Here is a 13,344-nt window from a genome sequence, read left to right as displayed (position 1 = left end):
CATAAAATCCCACTCTAAGTCATGAAAACTTGGTTTCTGGCAGCTTGGTTATAATTAGACAAGCAGATCACCTTTTCTTTGATTACGAATCAGAATCCATAGATGCCCCTCCCCAGGCAGGGGACTCAGGTCCTGCAGGGACACCAGGGCCATCCCACATGACAAGCCAAGTCCTTGTCACTACCTTGCTAGAAATCATATAAGAAACGGAAGAAGGACATTCACAGAAGAAAAACTGAAAAAAGCTCAGGAACATGTTAATATAATTTTTAATTAAACAAAAAAACTATCATAGGAGTAGCAGGGTTGGCCATAAAATTTGCCTTCTGTAGCTTTCTGTAATCATTGTTTAATTTTCATTTGCTGGCATGACAAATCTTGACCTTCTTTATTTCCATAGAAAGGTATCATCTCTTTATGAAGGGTTTTGATACCATGACCCAGCACATACATGTGTGTACACAATCGAAACCAGAGTTTCAGCCGGGCACAGTGGCGCATGCCTATAATCCCAGCGACTCGGGAGGCTGAGGCAGGAGGATCGCGAGTTCAAAACCAGCCTCAGCAAAAGCGAGGCACTAAGCAACTCAGTGAGACCCTGTCTCTAAATAAAATACAAAATAGGCCTGGGGATGTGGCTCAATGGTCGAAGGCCCCTGAGTTCAATCCCTGGTACCAAAAAAAAAAACAAAAAACAAAAAAACAGTTTCAGAAAATAGCATTTCAATTATCAAATGCCATGACCCCTCTTTTCCAGTTTTTATAAATACTGATCATGAAACCTGCAAAACTAATTACATAAGCAATGGATAGTTGGAGACCAGTGATTTGAAAAACCCTGAATGGAATACAATAGAGAACCTTGAAAAAGACTCACATAAATATAGCCCACTGATCCTTGACAAAGGAACAAAGATGAGAGTCTTCTCATCAAACGGTGCTAGAACAAATGGACATCCACAATCAATCAATCAGTGTATGCTTAGGCCTTACACCCTTCACCAAAATTAACTCAAAATGGATCACAGACTTCAGACAAAATTATAAAACTCCTAGAAGATAAGACAACATAAAATCCAGGTGATGTTGGATTTGAGGATGACTTTTTAGATACAACACCAAAGACACAATCTATGGCAGAAAAAAAAAAGATGAATCAAACATCATTAAAGTTACAAACTGCAGAAAATTAGTTGATATTCTCATCAGCTTCTAGGCAAAGTGCATGTTATAAGAAAATTATATTCTGTTGACATTCCTCCTCTATGGATTCAGTCCATAGTAGACACCTCAGGGTGGCCTCATCTCTTTCACCCTGACCTCACCAGTCTCCAGGGTTCCACCTCGTTCAGATAAACAGTGGTCTCGGCATGAAGCCCTATCTCCCCTCCCAGGAACCTCCCTGGTGTGCTCCCAAGAGCCTCTCTGTCATATCTTCACTTACTATATTGCTCCTCCACTACACACAGTACTGGGACTGGTCACATGAGAGATGCCCACTTGCTGCCCCTATAGAAGTGTGACCCCAGAGGGGGTGCCTGGAATACCATCACTGCAGCATGTGCTGCCATCCTCTGCCCTGGATCATAACAAGGTCACCTATGTTAGCCCTTCTCTCCTGGGGACATGTTGCCCCTAAGAAAAATGCACAATGCTTGGGAACATTCTTGGTTGTCACAACTGAGAACTATCATGTAGTGAACAAAGGCTGGATGCCTTTGAGGTTGAGTATGTACCATGTTAACATGCTACAATGGCCAGGATTGCCCGCTTCACAGAGCTACCCAGCCCTAATGTCAATCATGCTAGGGTGGTTAATGTTATGTTTGACTGGGCTAAGGGATGCCCAGAGAGCTGGTAAAGCTGGATTATTTTGGGGTGTGTCTGTGAGAGTGTTACTGGAATAGAGTAACACTTGAATCCATAGACTGAATAAAGAAGATTCACCCTCACTAATGTGGTGGACATAATCCAATCTGTTGATGGTCAGAAAAGGACAAAATGGAGGGGGAAGGTGAATTTGCTCTCTCTGCTTGAGTTGGGCCATCTGTCTTCTCCGGTCCTTGGATTTCAGAGTTCCTGGTTCTTGGACCTTCAAACTCAGACTGAATTATACCATTGACTTTCCTGGTATTCCAGCCTGCAGAGAGCAGATTGTGGGACTTCCTCCATAATCACATGAGCCAATTCCCATGATAACTCTCCTCTTCTAATCCTAAATGTAGATAGATGAGAGAGAGAGAGAGAAAGAGAGAGAGAGAGAGAGAGAGAGAGAGAGATTATTTCCAATTGTTTCCATTTTTCTGCAAAACCCTAATACAGGTCTCAACCTCAAGGTCGAGTTGTATTAGGTTGTATTAGGTTTGTTTCTTTCTTTTGTATTCTAAACCTTCCCATAATTCCCATAAGCCCCACAGCTAATAAGAAGAAAGACAGGAAATGTGAAAAGAGCCACTACTGGGAACAGATGTCTTTTCCCATGTAGATTTGTCTATGGGGAGAAAAACCGCTAATCAAAATGACACTACTAGTTATCTTTCTTTTTCTGTAAAGTTTTTAATTGTGAGAACTCGGAAGTGATTTTACCCAATCACATTGCTTCAACACTTTCAACTCATGACATTAATTCCTGTCCACACCTCTCTTCAGCACTCTACATTCATATAATGAAAGGCCCACAGGACGTCTCCACTCAGATAATATGTGAATTTATCTAAAATTTAATTCCCAAACTGAATTCTTGGTGTTCTTCATCTCCCTTGACCCAGGGCTGATCCCCACTGGTCATGTTCCTCTCAGTCCATGACTTTCACCATCTTCCCATTGGCTTTATCCCCATGAAGTCTCCATCTCTCTGATTCCGCCCTCCCACCAGCAGCCTCCTAACTTGGGTGCTCATATATCCACATGCATAGCCAGCACCCTACCGCTCTTTCTCATCTAAGTGCTCTTCCCTCCTCAGCCCATCCCAAATTCCCGCCACATTCCATGGATTTCTGTGCTTTTCTCCAAACCTGAAGAAAGGAAACATTTTTTAATCCTCTCTCTGATCCAATCTCCACACAAGCACAGAGTGATTTAAAAACAAAAATAAGCTAAGGGAATGGCTTTCTAGAAACATTTCAATGCCTTCTATTATAGTTATGGGATACACTTATATAACATGGCTTGCAAGAGCCCCCCACTTTGTACGGTCCTCTGGAATTGTCTCTCTTGCAGGATCTGGAAGACACCACACTCTTTCTAGCCTGAGAAACTTCACAGATGCTGTCCCTCATAAGATGTCCTTCCCTCATGTTTTAGTCAGCTTTTTTGCTGCTGCAACTAAATGATCTGACCAGCAAAATTATAGAGGAGGAAAGGTTTATTTGAGGGCTCATGGTTTCAGAGGTCTTGGTCCATAGAAGGCTGGCTCCATATCTCAGGGCTTCAGCTGAGGCAGAACATCATGGCAGAAGAGTGTGGCAGAGGGAAGCAGCTTGCATTATCAGGAAACAAAGAAAGAGAGACTCCACTCTCCAGATACAAGATATATACCCCAAAGCCATGCCCCAATTCTAATCTCCTCCACCCACACCCTATTACTTCAATTAATCCCATCAGGGATGAATTCACTCATTGAGTTAAGACTCCTACAACCCAACCATTTCTCCTCTGAACCTTCCTACATTGTCTTACATGTGAGCTTTTGGGGGACAACTCACATCCAAACCATAACACTTCACTTTTCCCCTTGCTAAGGATCATCAATTTTTCATGGAAGACTGGGTGTGGAGCACACTGGTGTATGTCCCTCTGTGGCTGAATTACCATTTCTTCTTCTCTTTTCTTTCTTTTCCCCAATGGCTCTTGTAGAGATATTGAGTTTCATCATCGTCACTCTGCTTCTCTCTGAGGTCCCAGTTCCAACAGTATAAATCTTGGTTCTCAGCCCTCCAACCATGTGCCTTGCCCCCAGAGCTCTCTGAGCTCTACCAATCTGATTGCTTCAAAATTCCTTTCAACACTCTCAATCATGACTTTATTTCTTAGCCTGTGCAAACACCTGTGGTGACAGCTATTCTACTACCTTGTACCCAGTCCTTTAGTGTGTTGCTCCAAACACAGCATACACCCACTATGCTCTTTGTCCCCACTGGTGTGAGTTTACAGCCTCTTTGGATCTGCCTAGAAGCCTGGCACCCAAGTTTTCTGCAGGTTTTCCTGTGCACAGACTCAATGCTGCTTTCTCAGTTCTGTCTATGCTCCAAAAAAACTCTTGTCAACATTTGTTTTTCTAGAAGCTGGCCAAAATCTCATTTGAAGTGTTGTTTCAACCATCATTTCAATGGATTTGGGGGAAGGGAGATGGTGCTTGGATTCTGTCAATTATCCAGACCAAAAGTTTCTAGCCATAATTTCCATGTGCAGTACTAGGAATTTGTAGGCTCAGTGTTGAAGCTGTCTTCAAGGGCAGGAAGCCATCTTTAAAGTGGACTTTACCTGCCACAATGCTGAAATTTGTGGCATGACCTAATTGGAACTGTTTGGGAAAGTGGAGTATGCATAGGGTTATGTTCTAAGAAAGACCCAACTGCTAGAGATTAGAATGAGACAGGTTCACCAGAAAAAAACTTTCTCAGAAGCCCAGAGAAGAGCTACTCTCTCTTGCTTTACCTGAATTGCCTTGACCTTTATACCATCAGAAATTAATGTTTAACTAGCACACAAGACTACAAATACAAAGACAGGGAAATGTGGGTTCCAAGTTGCAAAGAGAATAACTGCCGAGCACCAAGTTTCGACCTATTTCTCCACATGCTTCTCTGTTTCCAAAGGATCCCACAAAGGAGTGTCAACCTGTAAGGAATGAGAATTCCTAGCAGGTGAGTCTCTGGCATTATTCTTAATCAGATTATAATTTTTGGAAATGGCAACATTCATACTTGACTCTTGAAACCCACTTTACTAAATATTTGCTGAAAGCATAACTCTCTTGAAGAATGGGGATTATTATTGAGCAAATGCTCCCTCTTGTGCTGAAAGTTTACCAGAGGTTCAGTTCTATGGGGACCGTGCAGCTGGTTGAACATGTGCACGTGCCCACAGGCATGCACACACGCGTGCGCTTACACACACACACAGAGTTGTGTGATGAGTACCTGAAAATGACTTCATGCCTGTAGCTGAACAGCAAATGCAGGTGACACACAGAATCTTCTCTCTGTCATGTACCACTAAGCTGATGTTGGTACTTCAACCCCCTGAGCCTCTGTTTCTTCGTCTGTAAAATGAGAATTTTAATTGTACCTACCTTGTGGGGGTCTTGTGAAGATTAAATTACAGAATAGTCCCAACACATATTAATAAATATGAAATCTTATTTATTATCTGAAAAACATCTGTGGTTCTATGAAGGGCTTTCTTTTTTTTTTTTTTTTTTGACATATGGTATAGGCTACTTAGAGCTAAGTCTGTGTTCTACCTAAGCAGTGTGATGTGAGGAGAATTCAAAGCTCTTTCCTGCTGACTTTTGTGCTGATTATAGTTGCCATTAGAAGATAGAATTCTTGAGAAGAAATTATTGGTCCACATTCGATTTGAGTTAAAACAATAATTTTTGAGTATTCAAATTGTGTCAGTCTCCATCCAGGAAGAGATTTGCATCCTTTATCTTTAACCAGAGCCCCATTTCACAAGTGGGCAAACTGAGAACTAAGTTATAAACGTCTCACAAATAGGAAAGATAAACTTATAACTGAAATTGCTCTTACTTCATAATCTAGCACTTTCTGCACTGCTGTTCTGGAAAAGTTGTATTTTTTAAGCAGTTATTGGGTCCCAGGCACTATATTATCTTTGAAAGTTCATCGAAGCCTCTTGGAGATCAACTTGTGAGGGCCAAAGGAATGGAGGCAAAGGAGCAGGACTATGGATAGGAGGGGAATGTGATGTGAGTGAGGGATTAGGACATACCAGGGAGGCAGTCAGGGCACAACTGGGAAGGGAAAGGGAAATACAGGGCTAGATGGAGGTTCTGGGCACTCAAGGCAGTATACGGGGTCAGCAGCCATCAAACCAACCATGGCTGGCATGGCCTTCTAGGCAGATCTCCCTACAAACAGTCCTTTGCTCTCAGTTCTGAGATCCCCAACAAAGTGGGCTCAGCTCTTGGTACTTCATGGTTCACTACCTCAATGGTTCACCATCCCTGCAGGACATGCCCTTGGGTGACTCCATGAGTCATTTGCTTGTTGTTTCAGGATGATAAATGCTTCTCAGATTTCTGGAGGCAAATCAGTTCAGCATTTAGTCTTGGGTTTAGCTACAGGAAAGTGCACAAAACAGATGCCCCTTGTGGAGTTCTTATTCTGATTGCCTCTCAGAGTAGATGCATGACAATATTTGATCCACAGTAATGTTGGCACTGCTTGAAATCTAAATCATAACTTTCAGATGTTAAGAATTACTCAGGGCCAGGAAGCACGTGCCAGTAATTCCAGTAGGTCAGAAGGCTGAGTCAGGAGGATTTAAGTTCAAAGTCATCTTCAGCAACTTAGCAAGGCCCTGTCCCAAAATAAAAAGTAAAAAGGGCTGGGAATGTGGTTCAGTGATTCAATCCTCAGTATGAAAATAAAAAACAGAAACAAAACAAAACAAAAACCTACCAAGGAGCATGTGAAGAAACACAACTATTTTCACATAATACCATCCCTGAACTTCTCCTTACCCCTGCCTGGTCTTGCAGGGTAGGAGAGAGGCTCAGGACATCAAATGCAGTACACCTGAGGAGGAAAAGGTTTTCATATTTGAATAGGGTCACTTGAGTAATCAACTCAGTAATTTAGTATCTTATTATATGAAATGACAAAAGTTTCACTCCACCAAGAATACCATACAATTCTAAACATGCATTGAACTTTAATTATATAAAGGAAATCTTGGTACAACTATGGGGAGAAAACAAATACATTATCATAGTGGGAAATCTCAACACATCCTTACCAATTATAATAGTTCCTCTTTATCCATGGGAAAGGAGTTCCAGGATCCCAGTGGATACCAAAATCTGCTGATGTGCAAGTGGCTAATATTAAATGGCAGAGTATTTTCATATAACCTGTGCAATCTTCCCATGTTTTTAAAATCATCTCTAATTTAGTTACAGTTTATTAGTTACAGTTGTTTACACTAATGTAAATATTACATAAATATGTGTTACACTATATTATTCAGGGATAATGACAAGAAAAAATAGTCTGTACATGCTCAGATAAAATTTTTTAAATTATTTTTTACTCAGGTTTCACTGAATCCACAGATGTGGAGGCTGACTGTATAGCAAACTGGATGACAGATCAAAAAAACAAATCATTACTAAAAGTTCAGAAAATGTCAACAACATAAGTAACAATCCTGGTTTATTGGACATACATGGGACCCTAGCCCTAATAATTAGAAGATACACTTCTTTCTCAAGTGTACCTGAAGGGCTCACAAAAGCAGAGGCAGTATTAGTTCATATTGCAAGTCTCATCATCCATCAGAGAACTCTTATCACATGAGCATGTTCTCTGATCACAATTTAATTAAATAAATTAAATTAGACTCAATAAAAAGCTAAGCAAATACTGTTCTCTCTATATATATATATATATATGTATATATATATGCTAGGTGCTAAAGAAAGGAAGAAGAAAGTGCTAGAGTCCCATTATTCATATATATATACATATATATATATATATATATATATGTATATATATGTATATATATGTATCTGGATCTTTCTTGAAATGCTCCTAAATAACTCATGCACCAAGAAATGTAAAAATTATGAAAATGCTACAAATTAAACCTTGAGTTATATATTGAAAGCAGTGCATAGAGGAGAGTTTATAGTTGTAAATGCTTATGTTAGAAAGTTTAAAAGTCCAAAAATTAATGAGACAATCTACTGAACAAAGATGTTAGAAAAAAAACAGCAGAATAAACCAAACAATTAGTGAATGCAGATAATAATAAATATTATATAGAAAAAAAATCAATGAAAAGAAAAATAAAGGTGAAACAGAGAGGATCAACAAGGTCAAAAAAATTTTAAAACACAACACTAATAAAATAGACCCAGTTCTGGCAAGATTACAGACAAAAATAGAGAAAAATAAACAGTGCCATTATAATGAAAAAGAGGATATAATTATAGACCCAATGAAGCAAAATGGTAATATCGTTTTTAAAAACCTGTCATTAAATTTTAAAATATTGACAAAATAACATCAAATTGGATTTGAGGAGAAATAAAAATTCAAAATAATCCTTTAATAATTAAGTATTCCTTTAAAACATTCCCTAATAAGAGAGGAAGAGCACAAATGGGTTTATGTGTGATTTCTAACACTCTTTTAAGGATTGTACAATTCCAAATTTCAAAATTATCGTTTGGAGAATCAAGGAAGGAATTGTCCTTGAATTAGTCTTTAAGAACATAGAATCTGACACTTAAATTAGAACAAGTTGATTTTAGGAAGGCAAAATACAATTTTACTTATGAGATAAATGCAAAAGTTCTACACAAAATGGTAGTGCATCCAAGTTTTATCATAGGAGTAAAAATATATTTGAAAATTAGAAAATGTATTAATGTCATTATAATTGTTTTCTGTTGCTAAAAATACTTGAGATAATCAACATAAAAAGGAAAGGTTTATTTTGGCTTATAGTTTTGGAGTTCATGATCAGTAGGTTTGCGTCTTGTGGTGACGTTTGTCATGGCAGGAACATATGGCAGAGGGAAACTCATTCACTTCATAACTAGGTGCTAACGAAAGGAAGAAGAAAGTGCTAGAGTCCCATTATTCATATTCCCTTCAAGGGCACATGCCCAATGACCTAATTTCCACTAGGTCCCCACCCTTGAAATTTCTACCACCTTCCAACAGCACCCTGGGCTAGGAACTGAGCCTTCAACCCATGGGCTTTTGTGGAACATTCTAGATCTGAACTGTAGTAGTAGTCATTCATAACATTAACAATCTAGGTGAGGACTGGCATGTGACTTTTCTCTTTTGAAATAGAAATGAATTTGATAAAAATTAAGCATCTATTAATTGTAAAAATAAGAATAGAAGAAAACATAGTAAAGAATGTCAGTCAAATGCTATAGCCAATAGGGAGATGTTAGAAGCGCTCCTTTTCTAGCCAGTAGGATAGCATGTTCACTACCACTGCTTCTGATCAACCATGTCCTGGGCCTGGAAATTTTCTAGTAGGCACATTTTAAAAAGTAAGACATATATTTGTATTACAACAGTATGAAAATAATCTAATCTGTTACAACAATTAAAGCAAAAGTATAGTCCTGTAGTAAATTCATGCAGAATGGGAAATTTTCAAACACAGCTTCAGTTTTTAGACTGATAATTAATCAAATAAAAATAAATTAAGCATTCATTTCTCCATAGAACTAACTGCCTTTCAAGAGCTCCACATAGCCCTGTGGCCTAGGGCTATGATATTAACACAGCGGTAGCTCACTAGGGCCAGGAAATAATAAATCAAAGGGAAACCGACTAGAAAGAAACAGCATTGGCAGAGATGTTATGATTGTTTACATGGAGATCACCCTGAATTAACAGCTAAGTTATTAAAATCTTTAAGAGAATATAGTTAGGTACAGGACAAGATTCAATATATAGAATTCAATTACAATTCTCTATGTTAGCAATAACGGCTTCTATTTGACAATTTCCTGGGGAAAAAGGAATTCTTTCTTTGATTACCAACCAGAAAGTTCTTTTTTTAATATTGATGAGAAATAGTGTTTTCATTTCTGAAAATGCTTGCATTTCTATGGAGTTGGCTTCTGCTTATTGATAAGGTCTTTTTAATATCATCCATCCTGACCCATAATTATCAGTATGTCTTTTAAAATTCTAATCTAGTTTCTGTAGCTTGAAGAACAGATATTCTCAATAACACAGTCAAATTTGACAATATTTTGTGGTTAGCTGAAAAAATGAATCATTTAAGAAATCCTTCTGTTCTGTTGGTTTGGAAAGTTTACCCTTCACAATTAGGATTAAACCACCAGGATTCCATGTTTTTCCAAGTGAATAGCCAGTCGTACAAGCACATTTAATAGTCCATTTTTCCCCAATTGACCTGCAATGCCATATTTGTCAATTTCCATATTAAGGGGAATTTTCTGTGGTCTCTCTATTCTGTTTAATTGATCATATGTCTATCTCTACATCCAACCTACTACATTCTTATAGTATCACTATATCCATGACTGCAGAACAAGATCCCATCATGTTCTTCTTTCTCGATATACACTGGCCTTTCTTTAGCTTTTGCTTTTCCATTCATAGTTCAGATTCAAAGACCCATGTTGCGATTTTGGTTATAATGATATTGAATCTACTCATCAAGTTGAGGAAAACAGAAATACTTAAACAGTTCCTATCCAGGCATGAGCACTTATTTCCATTCTTTTAGATGTACAATCCTTGCACATCTCTTGTTAAAAAGATGCCTCCCTACTGTTTCATTTCTGATGTAAGTCACTATGGATGGGTGAAGCCCAGAGTTACTCCTCATAGGTGGTGAAGGCAGACATAGGTCCAGAATCTGGAGCCACTGTGCTTTCTCTGTACCTTCTGCACACCAGCTCAAAGCTTCTACTTCCTAAGTCAGGCTCAGATCTATTGACTCTCTCTCTCCCTCCTGTCCAAACTTCCAACTTACTCTCCAAGCAACAGCTGCTGTGATTTTTAAACTAGGACCTGAGACTTGTCTGCTTTCTGCTCCAAACCTCTCTGTGGCTTTGCTTTCCCTCTAAACATTCAATCATGGTCCCAGGGCTCCTTGGGCATCATAGACCTCCTCCCCAGCCTGTGCCCTCCTATTTTATTTGTTAACATATGTGAAATTAAAAAAATAAAAATTTTATGTAGTAAGGGTACCCTGTGATGTCTCCATACTTGTATACATTGTGCAGTGTTTAAATCAGGTTGAACATACCTGCCTTCTCAAGCTTTTATCATTCTTTTATGGTAAAAACATTCAATAACCATCTCTCTAGGTTTTGGGAGTTATACAGTGCAGTATCTTTTTCTGTGGCCACCTCCTGTGCACATCAGAACTTCTTGCTTCTGTCTAAATGTAACTTAGACCCCACTGATCAAAATCTCCTCATCTCTCCCTCTTTGGTATTCTCCCCAGCCTCTGGTAACCACCATTCTGCTCTCAGATCCTATGAAATCCACTTTTTTTTATATTCCTCATGAGTGTAATTACGTGGTAGTGAAGAGACAACTTTTAGCATGGGAAAAATATCTGCAAACTGTACATCTGACAAGGGGTAAATATCCAGAACATGTAAGAGACTCAAAAAACTCAGTAGCAAAAATGAATAGCACAATTAAAAATGGACACTGGACCTAAATAGACATTTCTAAAAGCAAAAACCAAAACTAAACAAACAAAAAAGGTACGACTGGCCAAGAGGTTTATGAAAAAAAATTCTCAACATCATGAATCATCAGGAGTACAAATCAAAACCACATGAGAGAGCTCCTCCCTCCGGTGAAAACAGGCCCCCTTTCATAGACATTGCAGCACAGAGTTGGCAGCTGTAGATTTCTCTCTCAGCTTATTCTTTCATGAGCCACTCGGTCCTGTAATGCAGCACAGCAGGCAGACCCAGCCATGCCCAGCACGAGCTATCCTGGTGGTGAAGAGATCTGAAATGCCCTGCAGTGGAACTCTTAGCTGTGGGACCTTCAATGTGTTTCTAACCTCTCTGGACCTCTGTTTCTTCATCTGTAAAATAGGGGCTGATGATAATAGCTACTTCATAAAGTAGTTATGAGGATTAAAATCGTCCTATGTAAAAAGGCCTATGACAAATTTTTTTCAATCATCACAATAATTTTATTTTTATTGGTTCCTTTTACTTATGCATAACAGTAGAATCCACTTGACATAATTATACGAGAATGGAATATATCCTATTCTATTCAAATGCAAGGCATATTATGGTGACTCTTTATGAAATGGAAGATTCCACTGACAGAACTGCCCTTTGTATCCAACGCCTCACCATACCCTGGGTTTTTGTGTGTAGCCAGTGTTTTCTGGGACCCTGTTCTGGGTGGGAGCTATGTGCTCTTCGATTACTGGACTTGCTGGAGTCCTATCCTATAAGCACACACTCAGTTTGATGGAGTCCCCATGTCCTGGTCAACCCTGCACTCCCAGCTGCCCTCTTCCTCATAGGTACCTGAGCAAGGTGGAGCCTGGGCTGCCTGTGCACCTCAGAACAAGGAGGCATTAGCTTAGGAGGCTGTCTGTCCAGCTTGATACTGGTCCTTCCTGCCAGTCCTGCTTCTCCTCTGTGGCCAGGGCTGAGCTCCATATGGGAGTGTGAGCCATCCTCCTTCCTGTTCCCAGCTCACCCTGATGGTGGCGCCTGGGGCACTCAGGAGCTCCCATCTGTGCAGACAAGCCTAATCCCCTTATGCCTCCCTGGTCTATGTGGCTGCTGCCTGTGCCCAGCCCCAGGTCCAGGTCCTCTCAGTCATCCTCAGTCATCCCCTGGCTCCTTGCACTGCAGTCCCGCCGCCTCGTGAGTCCTGATGCCCTGAAGGGCTCTGCCTGTGTCCTGGCTCCTGTTCCTGTGCAGAGATTCTGCTTAAAACTGGAGGTGGACAGCTATCATTGTGGAAGTCATAACTCAGGATTGCACCAGGGTCCTTAACATGATATATATGTGCATGGTGTTGTGCATGTATTGTGTAAATACATAGTGTCATGTGTATGCATATGTGCTGTAGTGCATATGTGGTAGCAAATATATGCATCGTACATATGTGTGTGCATTTATGTGTGAGTGTGTGTGCATGTATGTGCATGCACCCAAGTGGTCAGGGACAGAGGAACCTGCATGCTGCTGCTTATCTGACTTGACTCTCTTCTCCACCCTTCCTCGTCTGTCCAACTCAGACCCCCTGTGCTAGGCTCACATGATTGTGTGCACATTAAAGAGAAATCAAATTCAGCCCCTCAAATTGCACATCAGCCTGGGATGCTTCTTCCTGTTATAGCCCAGGGGTAGAGGAGAGATAAGTGTTGCTTTGAACATCAGCAGGGCTGAAGGGTCACAGAACAGGGCTTGGAGGGAGATGCTACTGGGGTTTCAAATCCTAATCTGCTCCTGGCTTCACTTTCTGATCCAGGGAACAGCTTGGCACTCCTTATCTCTCACCGCTCCTGCATAAGGAGAGTCACAGCAGCCCCCTCACAGAAGGAGCAGACCCGAGAAGGGCTCCTCATATGCCACGCCGACCACTTCTTCACCCA

The 13,344-nt window shown here is 40.2% G+C and overlaps 1 protein-coding gene across 4 annotated transcripts in view; it reads left to right on the top strand.

Moving 5' to 3' along the window:
• The first annotated feature begins 4,736 nt into the window (after nucleotides 1-4,736).
• Ddc (dopa decarboxylase) overlaps nucleotides 4,737-13,344 on the top strand; it is a 98,222-nt gene continuing 89,614 nt past the window's right edge. For 3 of the 4 annotated variants that reach the window (XM_047561320.1, XM_047561317.1, XM_047561319.1), the window contains exon 1: nucleotides 4,737-4,865. The gene's annotated coding sequence lies outside the window, so the exon portion shown is untranslated. The remainder of the gene's footprint in view (nucleotides 4,866-13,344) is intronic. The other variant, XM_047561318.1, reaches the window with a different exon arrangement.

Source organism: Sciurus carolinensis, chromosome 8 (assembly GCF_902686445.1).
Source record: "Sciurus carolinensis chromosome 8, mSciCar1.2, whole genome shotgun sequence".
Lineage (NCBI taxonomy): Eukaryota > Metazoa > Chordata > Mammalia > Rodentia > Sciuridae > Sciurus > Sciurus carolinensis.
This window is presented reverse-complemented; position numbering and strand designations above follow the sequence as displayed.